The sequence below is a fragment of the Ambystoma mexicanum genome, chromosome 6p, assembly GCF_040938575.1.
Source record: "Ambystoma mexicanum isolate Mex_15411 chromosome 6p, UKY_AmexF1_1, whole genome shotgun sequence".
NCBI lineage: Eukaryota > Metazoa > Chordata > Amphibia > Caudata > Ambystomatidae > Ambystoma > Ambystoma mexicanum.
In genome coordinates this window covers 66586552-66608578 of record NC_090935.1, presented here as the reverse complement: position 1 = coordinate 66608578, position 22027 = coordinate 66586552, and the positions used below count along the sequence as shown (strand labels likewise).

Below are 22027 nucleotides of genomic sequence, written 5' to 3'. Positions count from 1 at the left end.
TAACAAGAGCTTCACTTTGTGGAAGGCTAACCCTCTGGTATACGAAAGGGTTTGGGAAGACAAACTGTGTACTGTTTTTGACCTTCTAGTCAACTCACAGGAGCCAAGGAGCTCTGGCTGTCCTGCGTTATTGATTTTCTCTCTGGTTAGGGAGGGGAACCCCACAAGGTCACACCCCATGACCTCCACTGCCCGCTATGTTCTTTTGCCTTCCTTAGGGTCAAATGGTTGAAAAACAGCAATGGGGAATATATAACATATTCCAAATAGACCTGAGATTACCTTTTGATGTTGTGGTTGATTTTCTCATCCAAGCCATTGGTCTGGGGGTGATAGGCTGCTGCCACGCTGCGCTCTATTCCTAAACTTTTACATAAAATCCATATTTAACTGCAATGGAAACAGAGGACCATGGCATTGTTAATGGTAAGTGCTATGTTTGGTTTAACTGAGCACAGCTGAGCAAAAAAAATACTGTGTACGTTTGTGATATAAAATACATTATACATATACATATACGAAAATAAACACAAATGGATTCCACCAGATGCACTCATAATACACAAAGATGTTGTTTTGCCATGTTACTATTTATTGTGGATTGTACAGAGTACCATTCACAAATCCTATCCAAAAGGGACACAAATTAATAATCTAGAAAGAACATTAAGTGAAAAAACACTATTTCTATCTGGTGCTACCAAACCGGTTCTTACACTACTTACCCGATTTACAAATTCTGACCCTTGATCAGACAAAATCCTTTGTGGGAAACCTTGCTTGTATATCATGGTAACAAGATTTTTGGCTACCTCCACCGCAGATTTTGAATGCAAAGAATACGCATAGACCCATTTTGATTAATAATCGGTAGCAGTCAAGATGAAGTGATAGCCTTCAGGTGTACGTGGGAGGGGACCAAGCAGATCAATCCCAACCAGTTCCCAGGTTTTGGAAACCTACATTTGGGAAAAACATGAATGCAATCAGCAGATTTCATGATGCAGATAAAACAAAGTGTAGGATTCTTTCTTTGCATTGAGATGTTATTGAGAGATCTTTGCTAATCTGTATTAAGATAAAACTCTGTTCATTAAAATCCAGCACATCCACGATACAGGCCCCAAGGGAATAACCTTATACCAGAGGTATACAAACTGTGGGTCAGGATCCCCCGAGGGCCATGGCCTCATGTCTAGAGGGTCATGATCCCACTGTCTGAAATAAAAAAAGAAATTTCTTTTTCTAGTGGAGAATCTAGAATAGAGTGTACACCAGTGTTATTCGGGCATGCCCCCAAAGTGGAGTGTGACGTCATACCTGGCAGTCTCACAGCTTCAGTAACAATTAGCTGCTCAATAGCCTCGGTGCAAGGTGCAACTTTTACGTAATAAACACAGCATAAACAACCTTCCATGCTGTGTTTATTTGTCTGTCTGGATGGCTGAAAGGAAGACAATGTCACCTATGCCCTCTACCCATGCCATGGATGTCTGCCACTCCTGGCAAAGAGGACCGAAAAAAGCGGGGACAGGAGGAAGTACAGCCACAACTGAAGGACATGAGGTTGGAAGAGAGGGAGAAAGGCAAAGAATGGGAAGCCGGTTAGAGGGGCAAATAAAGGACAAAACAAGATGGCCAGTCAACAGGACCGGGAGAGGAAGAATGGGAGCCAGAGGAAAAAGTCAGAACAGGAGGGAGAAAAGGCTGCATGATAACAGGAGGGACACCATTTTGGTGTAGAAAGGAAAGAACAAGATTGAAAACAATGCTGCAAGAGACGTGAGACTAAAAAAATAATAGCTCTCTGAATCCTTCAGAAGAACCCATTATTACACTTGGTAAAGGAGAGGACAGCATAGGAGGGGGAGACATGATAGCAGAGCGGGACAGCATGAAAAAACACTGCATAGGAGAGGACAGGGAAGGACCGCATAGGAGAGGACAGACTGAGAGGAAGACAGAGACAGACTATGCAAGGGAGGGACAAACAAGTAGGGAGATACTAACTGGGGTAGAAAAAGAGGGAGGCATCAGACAGGAAGGAGAGACAGAATAAGAGAATAGCACAAGGGAGATACATATTAGTACCAAAAAAGAGGGAGACACAAAACAGGAGGGACATAAAGACCAAGCAGGATTGGAGGGAGAGGCAGACTAGAAGGGAGATAGGAGAGAGTAAGTGAGAGAGAAAAACTAGGAGGGGGAGAGACTAGAATAGAATTGGAATGCAACACAGACTCTGACAGATGTGGGTGGAGGGGCAGATTAGGAGGAAGACACTCAGTAGGATAGAGTAGGAGGGTAGAGGCACAATAGGTAGGAGAGACAGAAACATAGAATGACAGGTACAGATGGGGACAGAAGTAAAGGGAGATAAAAAACAGGAGAGACAGAATAGAAGGGAGAGAGAGGATAGGAGGCAGATACGTGCACAAGAGAGCAATACATAACAGGAGAGAGAGAGAGAGAGAGAGAGAGAGAGAGAGAGAGAGAGAGAGAGACATACACACACAGAGGAAGACAGAGAGAGGAAGATAGAGAAAGAGAAACAATAGGAGAGAAAGACAGATTAGGTCACAAAAGGAAGGAGAGATAGAATAGAGTGGGGAGAGAGAATCACAGAGGGGGACTGAATTGGTGAGAGAGACAAAGGGATAGTTGGAGAGGGATGGCCAGAAAAGGAATTGCGGGGGTATATAGATTGAGAGGGAGAGTGTAAGATTTGAAGATAGGACGGGAGCAAGAACTGGAAGGATGGGTGAAAGAGGAAAGAAGATTGAGAGAGATAAAAGAGAATGGAAATGAAGCAGAAATGGTGGGGAACAGTAACATAAGAGAGTACAGGTATGCTCTAAAATGCAGCATTTTAACCCATTATTTAAAACAATCTACCGGGGGGGGAGAACCCCCCCTCCAATCCCCCTTGACTGGTTCAGCCTCACTCGCTACGCTGGGTCACTATGGCATATCTGGGGGTTTATGCCACTCCACTTGAAAAATCAAACCAGCTGCAACTAGCCCTGGGACTTTGCTGGGAAGCGGGTGGTGGGAGCAGGATGGGGGAGCCATGGGACAGTGGTGGGAGCAGGGTGGGGAGAGTCCGCAATCTGTGCTGGGGTGGGAAGAGCTCAGGGACTGGGCTAGGAGTCCAGAGACTGTGATGGGAGCAGGTGGTGGAGCCAAGGGACTGTACTTGAAGCAGGGTGCGGCGACGGGGCGCGATAGTTTATAGCCATTTGGACTTACTGATATGATATGGCTTTTATGACGCGCCTATACACAAGTGTCCATTTGCATTTTTGTGGGTCCCGGCCTGCCCACATTTTCCTGAGGGGGGCCCGGCCAAAACAGTTTGAAGACCACTGTCTTATACAGTTACGGGCCGCGGTCTCAAGCTTACTGCCTTAATAAGTACTGAGTTCCATGGTGTATGGCACTGTGCCCTGAATTCAAACCTAGAAGTTCCACGTGGTTTGCCTGTGTGCAGATCTAGTTGAGCACCTAACACTCCTTCAGGCTTAAACACTACACAACACATCTTCCAACTGAATGCTGTGCCAGCCTACAAATAAAGCCATTGTAACTGGACACTAAGGAATCTTTCTGGCTATCACACTTATCCCTCTCCACTCAGCACCCATCCAGGTGCCTGACTACATGGGGAGCGTTATAGAGTAACAGGTAATTAAACTGATGGAAGAGTAGCCAATAATTACATTTCTTGCTGGTGACTTGAACTAATACATTGTGCATCATAAAATTACTCAAGTTCACTTTCTACCGTTACTATCTTTTTGCCAGTGACATTTTAGCATCCACTTCTAACTGAAGTCTTCCAAATAAAACAATATATGTTTTCTCAGGCAGACTTAAATGTACTTCATGTTATCCTAGTCAAAACAATGGGCGCAGACGAGATAATTTCCTGATTGCTCTGGCCCCTGTGCTTCATAAGTGAGGAGTAATAGGCGAGTTGTTGGGCCAGGATCCTTGCTGACAGGGCCCACTGGCAGCAGAGTGGTAGCGGCACCACTGTACCAAGTTTGACGCAGCCACAGCCCGTGGCGATGGTGTACAGAAGAGCACCAAAGCTTGATACCCGCTTTGCAGGCGGAAAAAGCTGCGAGGCAGATCGTGAGGCCTGGAACAGATGAGGGCGGGCCCGACAGCCACATCCGGTGGCGGGAGAAAAGTGCACCTGAGGACGAGGAGGAGACAGCAGCCCACACGGGAAGCACAGCAAGTGGCACAAGCCCAGAAGGCCCCTCCAGATGGTCCCACAATGAGCAAGAGCCAGGTGGCTAAGCTGAACAATTATCGGGACAGGGCAGACATTTGTGTTTGAGCTGGGTTAAGGTGGGGTAGTTCTTGGGAGAGTTAAAGCGCTCGAGTCTAAGAAGCCAGAAGTCCATGGGGGATGCCATAATATTGTTCAAGTTCCGGAGGAGGGGCTCACAGAGAGGCCCTGACCAGGTCTCCCGATGCAAGAGGAGGAGGAAGAGGGGGACGGGGGAGCGGCTGTGACTGGTCAAACAGGAAAGGAAGATTCAAGCAACACTATGATGCTACGCATGCAGGGGAGGTATAGGAGAGTTATTGAAGGCAGGACAGAGGCCACTAACTTGGTGGCCACTAAGCCTGAATCTTCCAAAATGGGTGGCCGAAAGCAGCAAGAGGCAAAAGGGAGGGAGGAAAACAAGAAGGGTGGGGGAGGGAAGGAGGGACGAAAAGGGAACGAGTTGGCCAAGGGGAGCAGAGAGGCGGGTTCGGGAGTGGAGCTACATGCACTATATCATCACACATGGATCAGAGGAAAATACTGATTGAGAGCAGAGGAGTAGGGAGTGTGGGATGTTTTACCCATGCATCCAAGCCCTACCATAAAACTGTGCAGTACTGGCATGGAAAACATCATGATGGCCAGAACTCCCCTAGAGAGTGCACAGGGAAAACATGAAGAATAGGCTGCCACCCATTTTTGCCTATGTTGTAAGCACAGGAGGGCACTGCCTAAAACCACCATTGGGCTACACACACAGTAGCCTGAAACCATTGGGAATGGCAATGCTGATTGCCAAAACGGAACTCAGAACTGTGGGGAATTCATTTTCTTAATCCCAAAAATGGTTGCAATACCGGTACTCACCACTATCAGAAAGCCGGCGTTTTAAAACCACCAGACTTTTGTGTAAAACTGAACAGAGGAACCCAAACCAGACAAAGGAAAGACTTGCTAAGAGGTGGATACAATGTAAAACTATATTCTGAAATGACTTGAAGGAAGTAATTATTTAATGTATAGGTAAAAATTGTAAGTTTGATTTAAACTGGGAACTAAAGTGACATTTAGCTGAATTCTGCCTGACAACTACCGCCGACAGGAGAAACCTGCTCAGCCACTCTTCCCAGGCCTAGCTGCATCCTGCTTCCCCACCAAAAGGAGTTGACACCTCTCTGATTAGATTAGGGGAGGGGCACTGCAGGAAACTGAACAATGGACTCAGGCAAATGTTATATTTAGGGGGCCATAAAGTGGCTTCCTCTTGGGAGAAGTGGGAGGAGAAGTGCCTGTGAGAGCCAGCTGAGCTTGGGGGAGGTGGATAAACCAGTTCTTCTACCATGTGATGTGGGAAGCCACACCCCTTTTTGACCAGGGCATAAGTTAAAAAGATAGATAACTCATAGTGCGGTCTGGTCAAAATTATATAAGTAATATCATTATTCTTGTGATTTTTCTGTGCACGTTTTAAGAGGCATTAGGACCCTGTGGTGTATTCTGGGGGGTTGCTAGCGGAAAATAGGGTCTTACTCCAAATGTCTGCATGTTAAAAATCTGACACTTTATCAATTAATGTCCATACTCCTTGCGCACATGTGTGTAATTTTTGGTAAATGTCCGATATTGGTAAACCAGTCAAAAAGCGCAAAATGTTGTCATTTTTTAATGCAAGCCCCCAGGAAGATCAGAGGCGGACAAGCATGGACCATAAGGAATATATAATGTGTACATGTAATTTCAACAAATTGTGTATCTGGGAAATATGTATTTGAATCAAATATAGATTTGTGGGCAAATTGACCAGGGGAGGATCCTCTGACCCATAAACAGACCTCATCATGATGACAATCCATTTCCTTCCCCCAATCATGGGAGAGGGGAGAATTGGGCCAATGATAAGTAGAGAGGGGCAGGCTTAGTTATGACACGCACACACCCACTTCCAAAACACATAAAAAGAGACTGTTGGGACAGGTAGAGACATTCAATTCCATTTTCTGTGTGTGTTACTTCCATCTCCTTGCATTGCATATAGGGGGGAGGGGTGAATTGCCACCAGGGGAAAGTGATTACATTGTCTTTTGTTGAAGCCATATCAAGTTATTTTCTGTACTGCATTTCATTCATCATTGCGTTTCCTTGAACCATATAAAGCATTCTTTCCCACCTTATTCTTCTGTTCCTCTTCATAAGTTACCTCTTGCTGATTACTGCTCATATTCACAAGTGTAATATCCATTATCAATTTATTTATAGAAGTGTGATATATATATATATTGTTTAATTTTTCAAAGAAACCTTTTAATTTACAAAACAAACCTACTTCTTAGCTCAATGGGGTCATGGGGATTCTAAGAGAGGGGTGTTATATAAGGGTTGTCATCCAGAGTACATGAACTGGACCTAAAAATATATCAATAAGGGTTTCCCTCAGCATCCCAGACTAGGCATTGACTTAGCTGTAGTGTTGAAGTGAAGCCGCTTAACAAAGTGGGGGCTCATAGCCGGAGATTCTGGGTTAGATCTATCACTTGTGCAGATTAATACAGTGTGCTAACTGACAGGAGACATACATCCGGTCGGATCACCACGCTGTGTTACGCTGTAAAGCACTCCTCAAAGGAACGCTCTAAGGAAACGGTCTGTTTTGCAAAAATAAAATACAAACTTCTGTAAGTCAGGAAGGAACTCAAATTCCAGAATGACGACACTGGTAGACATCAAAATAGCCAGAGAGCACTTCTTACATAAGCTATTTGTGTGAGGTGACCATCAGGACCAAACGGTCTGGTTGCAGGCAATCGCGCAACAGGTCACTGAGACAGGGTCAGATATATGGAGAGATCAGGGTCCCCTACATGTGGCCCTGAGTGAACTATATATGGCCCCTAAAGCCAAAGATGAACATAATAAGATTTCCAGGATAGCGGCATATTTGTACCTATATATGGGAGCCATGCAGGACAAATGTGCTGAAGGCCAAGATCTGGCAAATAGGCAACAGATGGCATTAGAAAAGGCCCAATCTGATCTGGACTCTTCTGAGCAGAGGCTGCTCAGGAGCCAGGAGTCAGAAAAGGACAGCAGACAGTACATCACTAAAATAAAGGAGGATATGGATGTGCTGCAACAGGAAAAGGCGGACCAGGATACCAGATTTCTGGCCTTGCAGAAGGAGTACCAAGAAGGTTTGGACTCCCTACTGCAGAGCCAGAAAAAGCTGGAGCAACAATTAGATTTCAATAGGGCATGTGCTGAGCAGGTAGTCACCCTGCAAAGCCACCTAGATAGGGAAAAGGCAGAGAGCAGTAAACTGATTTTGAAAGACCTGGATACCCAGGCAGAGTTTGACCAGGAGCGCCAGAAAGCTGGTGCCTTCCAAAGGCAAAGGGACGACCTGGCGGCACAGATGCAGGCTCTTAGACAGGAAAGGGATACCTTAGGCCAGGAAGTCTGCCACTTAAAAAGGAAAATGGAAGAAAATCACCTGGCCCTCCAGGGACTGGGTGACCTCCAAAAAGAACACCAGAACTTGTTAGAGCACACCAGGAGGGTGAAGGATGCTCTGGCAAGAAAGGTGCAGGCCAATAGGGACACAGCTCAGGAGGTAACCCTCTTGCAGCAAAGACTGGCCCAGTACTCCAGGACCAATCAGGAGGCACAAAGAGAGAATGAGGCTCTCTGCCAGCACAATGATAGGCTCCAGCAACAGGTAGCGATGCAGGAGAGACTGATAGAGTCTAGTAAGGCCTTAACTGAGGAACTGAAAGCGCAGGCACTTGCATTGCAACAGGGAGCAGGAGCGGATAGGGATGAGGTTCGCTGGGAAAGAGATACTCCTGAGCATAACCCCAGGAGCCCTAGTACCAGAGGCTTTCATCTCTCCCAGTCCCTGGACTCTGCCACCCCCATGTCCCCTTGCGCACATGAGCCCAGGGCCACGGGGATGGCAGATTACTATCCAGCTAGAAGTATGGGGCTCATAGGCCAGTACCTCCCAGGAATGGATGGGCAGGCATCCGGGTATGGGCACCCAAGCACAGTGCAATTTAGTGGGGAACCCCAGGAGAGTAGGCCCATTAAGGGCATCCTGAAAACCTCTGCCCAGTTAGGTCAGTGGGAGGGGTACCCATCAAATCCTGGCAGCAAGGAGGGATCTGAAGACTCCTCTGAGCATTACAGGACACAGGAGACCAGGTCCCCACATTCTGCCAGCCATTCCCAGGCTCGCAGAATCCGGGAAAACCAGGAAGATCAGAAGGGCACCTCTGGGAGCAGTGCTTCTGAGTCAGAGGATGAATGGACCAGGGTTACCTGAACCAAAAAGACCAATAAGGCAAAAAGGGCCTTGCTAAAGGACCCATTGAAACAAATAAAGGCAATAAGGAGTGTCATCACGCCTTATCATAAGAACGCCAAGTATTCTGTTTGGGAACACTTGGAGCTCTACGAGCAAATGATGGAGACTTTCCATTTGAAGGACAGCAGTAGCTGCATCCAGTACGTCAAATGGACCTTCTCACCAGAATACTCCAGTTTCTTTGCAGGGCTGGAGGATCAAAACCATTCAAGGTGGTCCACATACAGGGCGGCCATCTTGAAACATTTTTCTGTGCACAGAAATCCTCAAGAGGCCCGCAAGGCAGCCTAAAATTTACAATGTGGAGAGGATCAGGCCCCACAAGAATTCGTACAAGAATTGAAGCGTGCCTTTGCGCAGACCACCAGAAGGGTGCGCACGGACAGCAGAGAATTTGTCAATACTTTTTTTCATGCCTTGCCCAAATACATCATGACCCAGATAGTGAGAGATTTTCATGAGAAGAGGTCACTAGACTGGGTCATTGAACAGGCTACCCGGATCTATGAGGTGCAGAAGCCCATCGAAAATAAAAATAATGCGCAGAAAAACCCCAAAACCAACAGCACCCCTGCTGCTGCCAAGGTGGCGGAGGTAAAGGTTGCCCCCGTTTTAGATTTGGAGATGGGGGGGGCCTAAAAACCTGCCTGCACCAAATAATTCACAGCCCAGAAGGCCCTCGGGCCAGTCACAGACAGGGAGTCGAGGAGGTAGTCCCACAAATGGGGTCCCCCGCTCCCCTGACTATGTAAGTCCCCGCTACAAGGGAAACCAACCCATCCTGGGTTATGTGTGGACTCCTCCAGCTCAAGGGGGGGATCCAGCCAAGCACCTGACCCAGGGAACCTCCCTCCTAACGTCCCCCAGGGGGGCAGAAATTCACCAAATCCTGGGCAGAACTTTTTCCCCAGGTATCCACCCAATTTCCAGCCCCAAAATCATCCATCCTTCTTTCCCCAATTCCCTGAGCCCAGACAACCTAATCCAGGAGAAGGGAGGCCAAGGGTGGAGGGTTACCCAAATCTTCCCAATCCGGGGTATTACCAGAGAAGGGATAGCTACCCTTCCCGGGATCAGCCCAGGGGAGAAAATAGAGCCCCGTATCAGCCTGAGCGGGTTTCCCAGTTGGAGCGCAAGGTCCAAAATATGGCACGGGATCTGGGTCACATACTGAGGGCTCAACAGAACCCTCAGATGAGCATGCCACCGCAGAATGCCCCAAACCCTGGACCTGGTGCTCCAGAACAATGACGGGGGCAGCACCCCGATAACCCACCAGTTCCCAGAGAGGAGGCACAAGGGGAAGGGGGGTGTAAAGCCTTGGAGGAAGCTTCCTTCCCAACTTGTAAACAGCCCCTGGAAATCCAGGAACCGGAAACAAAATCTCTTGCCCCTGAACGTCTGCCACCCACATGGTTGAACAAAAATCTGACCAAGTAGAATTTCACTTCCAGAACAACCAGATTCCAGATGTGACAGTAATAGCAGTAGGACAACAGACTGGTGATGGGGGGTCCTCTCTATTTCTGAAAATCAACCTTCCTTCCAGTTTAAGGTGGTATTCCACACTGGAAGGAAACACAATCAGACACGCCCACTCCTATAGTCCAGAAAGAGGTGAAATCAGCTCAGAGCCTGGCTGATATTCAGCAAATTGGAGAGCAGTTGTTCATCCCTGTTCAGTTAAATGATGGGAAGGACTCTGTTCTCGCTCGAGTGTGTGTGAACAACGGTAAGAGCTTCATCAGCGAAGCCATGTTCCGCCAACTCCCAAAAGATCCCGCCATTCCCACATTCAAACTGATAGACAAATGGGAAATGGACCTGGAAGCACCTAATTCCAAACATCTCCTGCCAAGCAGGTGTATGCTCAAAATCTCCATTGCCAACAAGAGCATAGTCCATAATTGTTGGGTCGTGTGAGACGTCACTGCAGCCTTTTACTTAGGCAGTGACATTCTCAATCGCTTTGCCATTAGTTTGGACCTAATAAACTTCAAAGCTTGGTCCCGATTAGCGGATAATCCCATGGGCTTTGATGATCCGGAAAAAGCATTTAGGTCAGCTCAATTGCTACCTTATGCAGTTGAAATTCAGCTCAAAGAGGAAGTCACCATCCCAGAAAGGACCCGACAATTCTCCCTGGAAGTGAAGGTTAAAAGAGGACAAAAATTGAAAAACCCTGATGCTTATATACATCTAAATGCTTCTCTCCAACAGCAAGGGTTAGGGGTAAACCCAACACCATTAGTCAACATAGAACATGACACCATTCCAATAGAGGTGGATAACATCTACTTAAAGAGTATTACTCTAGCCGCGGCCACCATTATTGGAATGGCGGTTGATGACCGACATTTTTCCATTGATTTAGGAAATGAACTGTTAGGACCGATCCCTAAGGACTGTTTTGACAGTGACAGTGAGGACAATACAACACCAGACAGGATGTTCACCCGGCATGGGGGGAACTTCCTGGTGTACACTGCTTGCCCTTATGGTAAGGAAGATGTGACTTGTGACTTCAGGAGGGTTGAGGTGATTTTCCAGGTCCATGAGGGCTGCCTTCCCCACCTGAAGCCTCCAGTCCAAATCAGCACTCTGACCAGGGACTTCTCCACCCAGCTGGAGGAGGCCGCTGAGATAGCCAAACCAGAAGTCTTTCCCGGCTTCAGGCAGATGGTGGAAGAGAGGGTCAACCTAGCTGATGCCTGCGTGACTCTGGAAAAGAAGCAAAAGTTGAAACAAGTTTTCTTGTATTTCCAAGATCTCTTTGCGGTAGACTCATATGACTGTGGTCGCACCGACATCCACACCACAACAATTCCCACGGACCCTGGAATGACTCCAGTGTTTGTGAAGCAATATCGTTTGCCTCTCGCATCCATGGAGTCCCTTACTGAAATAATTAAGAACCTTGAGTCCCGGGGAATAATCCATCCAGTACACAGCACCTTCAATAATCCGGTGCAGGGAATATTGAAGCCAAACGGCCAGTGGAGACTCTGTGCCGACCTTAGGGAGCTCAACAAACAGGTCCATACTTCCCGATGGCCTCTGCCCTACATTGACCAAGGGCTGGCCCAGATTCAAGGGTCACAAGTATTCACTGCAATAGACCTGACCAATGGATACTGGACCGTGCCTGTTGGTAGGGAGGACCAATACAAACTGGCTTTTACCTTTGGGGGCCAGCAGTACACATGGACCCGGACTCCCTTCGGATACCTCAACTCCGGCAATGAATTCAACATATTCCTACACAAGGCCATGCCCGACCTGGGTGCGAGGGGTGACCTAGCTTATGTAGATGATGTCCTCATCAAAATTTCAACTGTGGAGGAACACACAGCGGAGAACCGTTATCTTCTGACACAGTTGAGGGCCGCCGGAGCAAAACTTTCCTTTCAGAAAGCACAGTGCTGTAGAACCCGTGTTAATTTCTTGGGGCATGAGATTACTCCTCAGGGTCTCTGTCCCCAGGAAAAGAAAGTGGAAGCACTTCAGAAACTGAAAGACCCCACAACTCTGCGGGAACTAAGGAGCCTCCTTGGACTGACTAATTACAGCAGAAAGTTCATTGAGGGCTACGCCGAGATCACTAGACCACTGATTCATCTCTTGAAGGGGGGGGTCAAGTGGGAATGGGGTCCAGAACAATCCGAGGCAGTAAGACAACTCAAGAGAAGCCTCTCACAAGCGCCTTGCCTAGCTTACCCTGTCAGAAACAAGGAGTTCTTCCTGGAGACAGGGTTTTCTAATACGTGCTTGACGGCAGTATTATACCTAAAGCATGACAAGGTCAATAAAGTAATCTCATACGCGAGCAAAACTTTATCCTCTGTGAAGGAAAAATTCAACGATTGTGAGAAGGCACTCCTGGCCACGGTGTGGGCATTGAAGAATTATCACCCGTTCATCCAGGGGGAACACATCATAGTGGAGACTCCACACCAGCCTCTGCAATATCTCCAAAGTGACAGAATCCGGGCTGGAAATGTGAGTAATTACCGAATTACTTCCTGGATTCTGTCAATGCAAGGCTTTCCTGTGGAGGTCAGATATGGCCAAAACAAGAAGAGTCCCCTCGCGCAAGGTCTTGCTGACTTGCATGATTGTGCCAGAGAAAACGGTCTCGAGGACAAAAGTCTAAAAATCAAGGACAACATGGAAGCATACCTTAATTCCCCCCACAAAGTCTTTGAAGAAGACAAGTGTGAGGGAATGCCCACTGTCTATGTGGATGGATGCTCGTACCATGTTGACAACAACGGGGAGAAAGAACTGGTGGCCGGCGTAGGGAATGCATGGGTGAATGAGTCCCCTGAACCCTCCGCTGGATACAAAATTGGTCCCCGAAGTAGTCAGGTGGCAGAATTGATGGCTGTGCATCAGGCCATCCTCACTGCTGTCCAACATCAACTCCACGAACTGGTCATAATCACATATTCGGATTATGTACGGAACGGGTTTGTGGAGCACCTGGTTAATTGGAAAACCAGAGGCATGTTATGTGCTAATAACAAACCCCTGAAACATGGGAGGTTAATCCAAAACATTGATGACCTGGTCCCCTCGAATGGGATGACCATCTACTGGAAGAAGATCAAGCGTGATTCCAAAGTAGAGGGACCAGACAAAACTGGAAATGACTTAGCTGATCAGCTGGCCAAAACCGGGGCCATCCAAGGGGATCTAATTCAAATAGAGTCCCTGTTGAGGGAAATCCAGGTCACTACTATCACTAGGTCCCAGACAAATGCTCACAATGATCTTTCAATTGCACAATGGAGTAAGGAGACCCCTGATGCTGATTTGATTACGGCTCAAAAGGGGGATCCAATAATTGGTAAGTTTTACAACACATTGAGGACCCTGAGAACTTTCCCCTGACGGATACCGATTACATTGGGAAAGAGGACCTAAGATTATTGATGAAATGTCCAAAGATGTTCCGTATCCAAGACGGGCTGTTGGTAAGGAAATCCCAAGCTGGCCATGATCAGTGGGTGGTTCCTACCTCATTCCGAAGCCTGATGTTAAGTCACGCCCATGATGCGGCCACAGCCGGTCATAGGGGGTTTCACACAACACTGGAAATCTTAAGAGAGGTTGCATACTGGCCACACATGGGGCAGGACCTCGACCAATACTTGAAGGGGTGTCTTGTGTGTGCACAATTTCAGCCATCATCCCTCACACACCGTGTGCCTCTCCAAAAGAGGGGGATGACACTGCCATGGTCAGATTTGCAAATCGACTTTGTAGGCCCTGTAATTCGCTCGTCTAGAGGAAACAAGTACATGTTGACCGTTACATGCTTGTTTACCAAGTGGGTGGAATGTCTCCTGGCCCCAAACTGCAAGGCAGAAACAGCAGCTGCCCTGATGATTAACCACATCTTTTCCCGTTTTGGTCTACCTCAAAGGATTGAGTCAGACAGAGGTAGCCACTTCACCAGTGAAGTAATGACAAAGATGTGGGAGATACTGGGGGTTAAAAGGAAGCTACACATTGCTTACAGGCCAGCTTCTTCTGGAGCAGTGGAGAGATACAACCGAACCATTGTGAGCATATTAAAAAAGTTTGTGGCAGATTCTGGGCCAAGTTGGGATATCCGATTACCTCTGGTCCTAATGGCCATCAGATCTACCCCTTCATCTGCAACTAAATGTCACCATTTCAGTTGATGACCGGACGCAAGATGGTGCTTCCCCAGCATTTGCTCTACAGGACCCAAGAGCAGACACTGATAAATGCCTCCACAACTCATGAGTATGTGTAGAATTTAAGGAAACACCTCCAACATGCTTTTGCCTATGCTCAGCGGAATCTAGAAAGATCAGCTGAGAGTATGAAAACGCACTATGATTTGAAAACCACCAGGAAGGAATATGATGTGGGAGACCGGGTCTATCTATACAATTTCCAAAGGAACCAGGCCAAACAGCGAACATTTTTCCCCACATGGAAGGGACCGTTTGAAATTATAGACAAGATCGCCCCTGTTGCCTACAAATTCTGCATCCCCAAAGGTAGTCTGGCGGAAGGGGAAGACAAGTGGGTCCATATTAATCAGCTGAAGTGTTGCCATCCCAGGCACACTCTGCAGCAACTGGAGGAGTCCTCTGCAATACCAGAGGGGGCCGCTCCAGAGTAATTCAGTTCCAACCCTAAAATATCCCATATATAGTCTCTAAAATATTATGACGCTTGTAAGCCACTGTCTCTGAATTATATCTTGTTTTTAAAAATTGGAATGCTATGTCTATTAAAGTATAAAATGTATATGTCGCCCCACTATATCAATAGTGGGGGAGAAATGTCTATGAATAGGTATTGCCGCTTTCCTTTGTCGTCCTAGGAGAAAGAAAACATGGAGACTGACCACGGAAGGCGACCTGGGGACCGGGAGCGAAGATCCGAGGGGCCCGAGGTACCGCCCAATCCTCCCATCAGGACCAGCAAGGAGAACTGATTGCTCGACTGGAGGAAGGAAAAGATGCTGAACTGTGCCATCAATGGAATTGGAAGAAGAGGAGGCAAACATCCCAGATCTTGCGAGTTCCATCAGTGATAGGACAGAATGGCCATCGCAAGAGGGGGGGCTTGTGGGATGTTTTTACCCATGCATCCAAGCCCTACCATAAAACTGTGCAGTACTGGCATGGAAAACATCATGATGGCCAGAATTCCCCAGAGAGTGCACAGGGAAAACATGAAGAATAGGCTGCCACCCATTTTTGCTTATGTTGTGAGCACAGGAGGGCACTGCCTAAAACCACCATTGGGCTACACACACAGTAGCCTGAAACTTACCACTATCAGAAAGCCGACGTTTTAAAACCACCAGACTTTTGTGTAAAACTGAACAGAGGAACCCAAACCAGACCAAGGAAAGACTTGCTAAGAGGTGGATACAATGTAAAACTATATTCTGAAATGACTTGAAGGAAGTAATTATTTAATGTATAGGTAAAAATTGTAAGTTTGATTTAAACTGGGAACTAAAGTGACATTTAGCTGAATTCTGCCTGACAACTACCCCCGACAGGAGAAACCTGCTCAGCCACTCTTCCCAGGCCTAGCTGCATCCTGCTTCCCCACCAAAAGGAGTTGACACCTCTCTGATTAGATTAGGGGAGGGGCACTGCAGGAAACTGAACAATGGACTCAGGCAAATGTTATATTGGGGGGGCCGTAATGTGGCTTCCTCTTGGGAGAAGTGGGAGGAGAAGTGCCTGTGAGAGCCAGCTGAGCTTGGGGGAAGTGGATAAACCCCATGTGATGTGGGAAGCCACACCCCTTTTTGACCAGGGCATAAGTTAAAAAGATATATAACTCATAGTGCGGACTGGTCAAAATTATATAAGTAATATCATTATTCTTGTGATTTTTCTGTGCACGTTTTAAGAGGCGTTAGGACCCTGTGGTGTATTCTGGGGGGTTGCTAGCGGAAAATAGGGTCTTACTCCAAATGTCTGCATGTTAAAAATCTGACACTTTATCAATTAATGTCCATACTCCTTGCGCACATGTGTGTCATTTTTTGTAAATGTCCGATATTGGTAAACCAGTCAAAAAGCGCAAAATGTTGTCATTTTTGAATGCAAGCCCCCAGGAAGATCATAGGCGGACAAGCATGGACCATAAGGAATATATAATGTGTACATGTAATTTCAACAAATTGTGTATCTGGGAAATATGTATTTGAATCAAATATAGATTTGTGGGCAAATTGACCAGGGGAGGATCCCCTGACCCATAAACAGACCTCATCATGATGACAATCTATTTCCTTCCCCCAATCATGGGAGAGGGGAGAATTGGGCCAATGACAAGTAGAGAGGGGCAGGCTTAGTTATGCCACGCACACACCCACTTCCAAAACACATAAAAAGAGACTGCTGGGACAGGTAGAGACATTCAATTCCATTTTCTGCGGGACGCTCTGCCGGGAGACTCCAGACTTCAAATCCATCATTCTCCAAAGACCAGAACTTTACTTCAGAACTTAAAGCAAGGGCCCAAACCCACAAACTGAGAACTCTTCTCAGCAGGCCTCAGCATCCTTAAAATCATCTGCAAACTATTTCACAGCCGGGCGAGCTGTTTGAATTCTGTGCCAAGAACTTTTGCCGGAACCACAGACCAGACCCAGACCGCTGTGAGCAGAACCAGAGATCCGGATCGCTGTGAGCATAACCGGTGCCTGATTGACCCGCCGAGCAGAGAGAACCGCCGCTGGATGTGTTGACCAGATCCGTGACGAGGCCCATTCATTTCAAAATTAGGAGTGAGTATCCGCCAGAACTGTGCAGAACCCAATCTCTTAGTTAAAATAATCTAATCCAAACTATTTTAACCTAATTAGAACAGCCTCCTAGAAATCGTGTCATCTGTCATTTGTAAAGCTGCACAACTGTCACCTGTCAATTCTGCAGCTGCAAGCTGTCACCAGTCATTTTGAGTTTTACTTTAAATCTGAAAATCTACCTTTATTAAATTGTCCGTATCTCTGGAACTGTTTGGGCTAGGAACGAAAGCTTTCATTTTAAAGCTGTGATTCTAGACTTTCCAACGAACCTAGAACCGACTTCCTACTCCCTATACTTTTTCCGCAATCGCGATTTACGCACTCGCGATATTTACCGCGATTTGCGATTTTGGCTCAATTTCTCCACTTGTCAAAATAGCAGCTCCATTCTTTCCTTTGTTAAAATCCGTTTGCAACCTGGTAATAACTCATAGAGCATTGCTAAAGTGAGCCTAAACTAATACCAACAAGCATCTCTCACTCACCCTGAATCTCTAGAGGGAATTAAAATCAGTTAGCACATTTTCCCATCCATTGCCATCACATTTAAAAGCATTTTGGGCCTGTGTTTCAAACTTCTGCCTGTTTCCTCTAAGCTTGCTGGGGGGAACTGAATTCCGTATTGTATTTGATTGTATTCCTGAAGACTGTGTGTGTTACTTCCATCTCCTTGCATTGCATATAGGGGGGGTGAATTGCCACCAGGGGAAAAGTGATTACATTGTCTTTTGTTGAAGTCATATCAAGTTATTTTCTGTACTGCATTTCATTCATCATTGCGTTTCCTTGAACCATATAAAGCATTCTTTCCCACCTTTTTCTTCTGTTCCTCTTCATAAGTTACCTCTTGCTGATTACTGCTCATAGTCACAAGTGTAATATCCATTATCAATTTATTTATAGAAGTCTGATATATATATATATTGTTTAATTTTTCAAAAAAACCTTTTAATTTGCAAAACAAACCTACTTCTTGGCTCAGTGGGGTCAGGGGGATTCTAAGAGAGGGGTGTTATATAAGGGTTGTCATCCAGAGTACATGAACTGGACCTAAAAATATATCAATAAGGGTTTCCCTCAGCATCCCAGACTAGGCATTGATTTAGCTGTAGTGTTGAAGTGAAGCCGCTTAACAGGAGGCTTCCATGATGGGACAATTGTTAATTGGAAGGTAGCAACGTTGAACGTGAAGGGGCTAAACTCCACAAAGAAAAGATCTCTCACTGAGAACATGCTCCACAAAGCCAAACTGGCAGTGCTATTCTCTCAAGCAAAAGGTGGGACAGACTTACTGGGCCTGCCCCTTGGGTATGAGGGGAGGAGTAGAGGGGAGAAATCGAATTGTGCTATAATATGTTGTTTGTACTGATTCATTGTTGATTGTACTATTCATTGATTGTACATAATGAATTGTGATTGTCACACATTAAACATGCAAATATACCCGCCTTCTAGAAAAATATTTGATCCATAATGTCTCAGGTTTAACCTTTGTGCACCTGCAGACCCATCTGGAAAGACTGTGCGACTAAGGAAGTTGAAAACGTCTCATAATTTTGCTTCAAAGTTTACAAAGCTGAAAAACAATTGCCCGGGTGTAACATCAATGTAAAAAAATGACTGCATACAGCTAAACAATGCCATCACAGCAATGAAAATAGTTCAGAAAAACAATCCGCAGCTGGGGTATTTGTCTAAATTGCTATTAGTACCTTAAGGCGAAGCCTGACGGTGCTAAAGCATTCTATTCTCAAAATGGTTCTGAGTCACAGGTAGGGATCAAACAGACTTCTTTCTCTGTGAGCATACACTTTTATCTACAAAAAGATATGAAAATGAATCGTGGGCCTGTTCTGTTATTTGCTGCAGATTCCCAATTTCTTCAGGAATTCTTGCGTTTCCTTTTCCTCTCTTCTCTATCGTAAAGCAGGATAAAGATTTGGAATCCGGCTAGTGACCATACAGCGGTGAAATCGTGAATGGCAGAAAATAGAAACACCTACAAACTGCGACCCATATAGGATAGTGAAGTTGACGCTAATCTGCACATAAGAGAAGTTCCCTTTGGAACATTTGACATGGGACAGAGAGATGTTTTAGCCAGACTACATCTTTATCCTGCTTTACGATAGAGAAGAGAGGAATAGGAAACGCAAGAATTCCTGAAGAAATTGTGAATCTGCAGCAAATAACAGAACAGGCCCACGATTCATTAGTGGGAAGAGAGGGTTCTCCCCTAAAGAAGATTTTTTTAGCACAGCACAAGTCGATTTTCCCCTGAAGAATGTCCTACATTATTGTATATCAAGGACAGAAACTTGTACAAGTCGGGTTGTTGGTATTGCACCTATAAGAAATAGGCCATGAGTGGTGTGGCATAGGAATCAGAGTGTGATATGTACACACAGTGTATGATCCGAAGGAAGTTATTACAATAGCACTCACCTACGGTGTATTCTACTTGTGTGGTTTTAACATAATGTATATGGTTTATGTACTATCATCATTTTTATGATGAAATATATTGAATCTTAATAAAGTTTTGTGATATTGAGTTTCCACTTTTTGTGTGGGAAGAGTGTTTAGCGACACCTGTTGAATTCCGGACTTTCTTTTTGTAGATAAAGTTGCTAAAAGCATAACATAATGAGTTCTGCAGGCTTCACCAGCCCATCAACGGCACAGGGGTACGATGTTGAGGCCCTTGGTTCACTCGGCAATGTAAGTTGCACCACCAGGCCATTAGCGGCCTTTGAAGCCCTCAGAACATGAAAGTATTGCAGAATTAGGAACATTTCACTAATTAATTCAATAATAGATTATTAGTAAATGTTCCCTGTTCTCTCATTGCCCTATATATAGCTGGTTTACTCTCTGTGTGCGCTATCTATTGCATTAGTGTATTAAATCTGTGCTGTCAAGTCATACCTCGGCTGTAAGGTCTCTACGTTCTGGCATCTTGCTCCGGGAGCTGGCTGGGTGTCTTCCAGGGTCGGGATAGAGAGCTGAGGCTGCAGATCATTCTCTGAACTGGCACAGACATTTTGGATACTCCCCTGGTCTATAAGAATACATGAATGATGAGTGGTGTTAACACTTTCAGTCCTAACAAGACCATTTGCATAGTTGTTGAAATTAATGAAGCCATTTAACAACACAATATGTGTCAAGCCCAGTGTCAGGTTGGAGAGCTTGGCACCCGCTGCAGCGAGGGTGCAAGGGGCAGCAACATTTGGATTGCCAATGTCCCCTCATCCCCTCTCCCAGACAAACTGGTTTAATTCCCTCGCCTGCCGGATCCCTGTAACGCACATAACATTAATTCCACCTCATAGTAATGACTCGCATTCATCCACACTCACCACACCCAATTACATGGCAGGTGTGTATTTCTTAAACATAAAAGAACATGAACACTGCTTAAAGCAGTAGCTTCGCTCACACGTCTGGCACTGATCATTAGCGCTCCCATCCAGCTAAATGAAAACATAATTAAATATCAGTGCATTTAGCAGCCTGTTCAGACAGTGTGGGAAAGCTTACTAGCAGTGTCATTATGATCCGAGCTTCCCTGTATTCCGCATTGCTAAAAGGACATCCTTGCAAAAGATGAATACAGGAACAATCTCGCTTCTTGCGATTTCTTCTTGGCGTCCACTCGTTCCCTCTGTTGAACTGTGAAAATACTTGGATTAACACAAAGTACAAAAGACAACAGTGCAGCACCAGAGCAAGTTAAAACTTAAATTCACACTGTCAAAAGTCCTGTCCCGTTATGTGGTCTCTGGTGCTTTTTTGGGCATACTGAACATGGAAATACCCAAGGCTCATAACTGAGAATGTGGTCATCTTAACAGAAGGGGTGTTCTTAGTGCAATTAAACGACTGCCAACGGAATAAAATAACTGTCCATCTGAAAAGATTGCTTAAAACACTTAAAATAATTCATTTTATCTTCACTGTGAAGAGCTCCTCCCTTGCCCTGATCAAAGCTGAGTAGCCCCTGCCCAGGCCTGTGTTCCCTCCTGATGGCAATATATGTTCTTTATTGCTGCTTTTGATCCATTTTCCTCCCTTTGTTTATCTGCCACTGTTTATTCATCCCTCACTGTTTCCTCTTGCCATCCTCTTTCAGTTATTATTTGCCCTATGGTTTCCTGTGTTCCTACCCTTCGCTAATCTAGACAGGGTAATGCAGCTGATGGGACAAGCAACTAGCGGATAGCCTTGCAGAAGATATCTAGGCATGGTTAACATGGCAATGGGGCTAGGCTGGCAGATTTAGCATAGCAATAGAAAATGGCAGAGGACTTGGCTAGCAGAGGGTTAACATAGCAATAAGGAGTGGCAGAGGGTCATAAACATTGGAGGATAGCTTGCCAGATGGTTATATTTAACAGAGCCCACAGGTGTTCAGAGTCAGTCTGGCACGGTGCTAGGCTGACAAGGGGTTCACAGCAATAAAGAGTGGTAGAGGGGTAGCACAGACTGGCAGAGATTCAGAAAGGTTGCAGGTTAGCCTGTCAGATGGTTATATGTAACATGGAAGCCACAGCTGTTGAGGCCAGGGTCGGACTGGGGTATACAATTGTCTCAGTCACCAATGAAAAGGTTGGCCACGGATGCAATGGGCAATTCATTCCTTTTGTGACACACTGTTTGAATAGTACCCATGGGGGAGCCTTGATAAAATGTGATGGTAATTGTAGATTTAAAACAATATTTCTTCTGCTACACTCGTCAAAACTACGAGCTGCATAATGAAGCAACTTATCATACTGGCCGACATTGGACAAAAAAGTGAGACACGCCAGCATTTTGCATTTGATGTTCGGACTGGGCATTGCCCTACAGGCCAGTCCAAGACTGGGTCAGGGTCACCCTGGCAGTGGGCTAGGATGGCAGAGGGTCAGACGGCAGTGGATTAGCCTGTCAACGTAGCTTGGCTGAGGTTCAAAAAGGTTGCAGGTTTGCCTGTCAGGGTAGGTAGCTTGGCAGAGGGTCAGAAAGGAAGCAGGTTAGCCTTTCAGGGTAGCTTGGCAGAGGGTTATATGTAACGTGGAAGTCA

General features: G+C 45.9%; 1 long non-coding RNA gene across 1 annotated transcript; it reads right to left on the bottom strand.

Moving 5' to 3' along the window:
- Positions 1-307: 307 nt before the first annotated feature.
- LOC138510874 (uncharacterized) lies at positions 308-20596 on the bottom strand. Its single transcript, XR_011280440.1, has 4 exons — positions 20503-20596; positions 19888-20020; positions 726-959; positions 308-390 (listed from the first exon to the last, which is right to left on the bottom strand). It is a non-coding gene; the product is annotated as an uncharacterized lncRNA (long non-coding RNA).
- Between the last annotated feature and the right edge of the window lie 1431 nt (positions 20597-22027).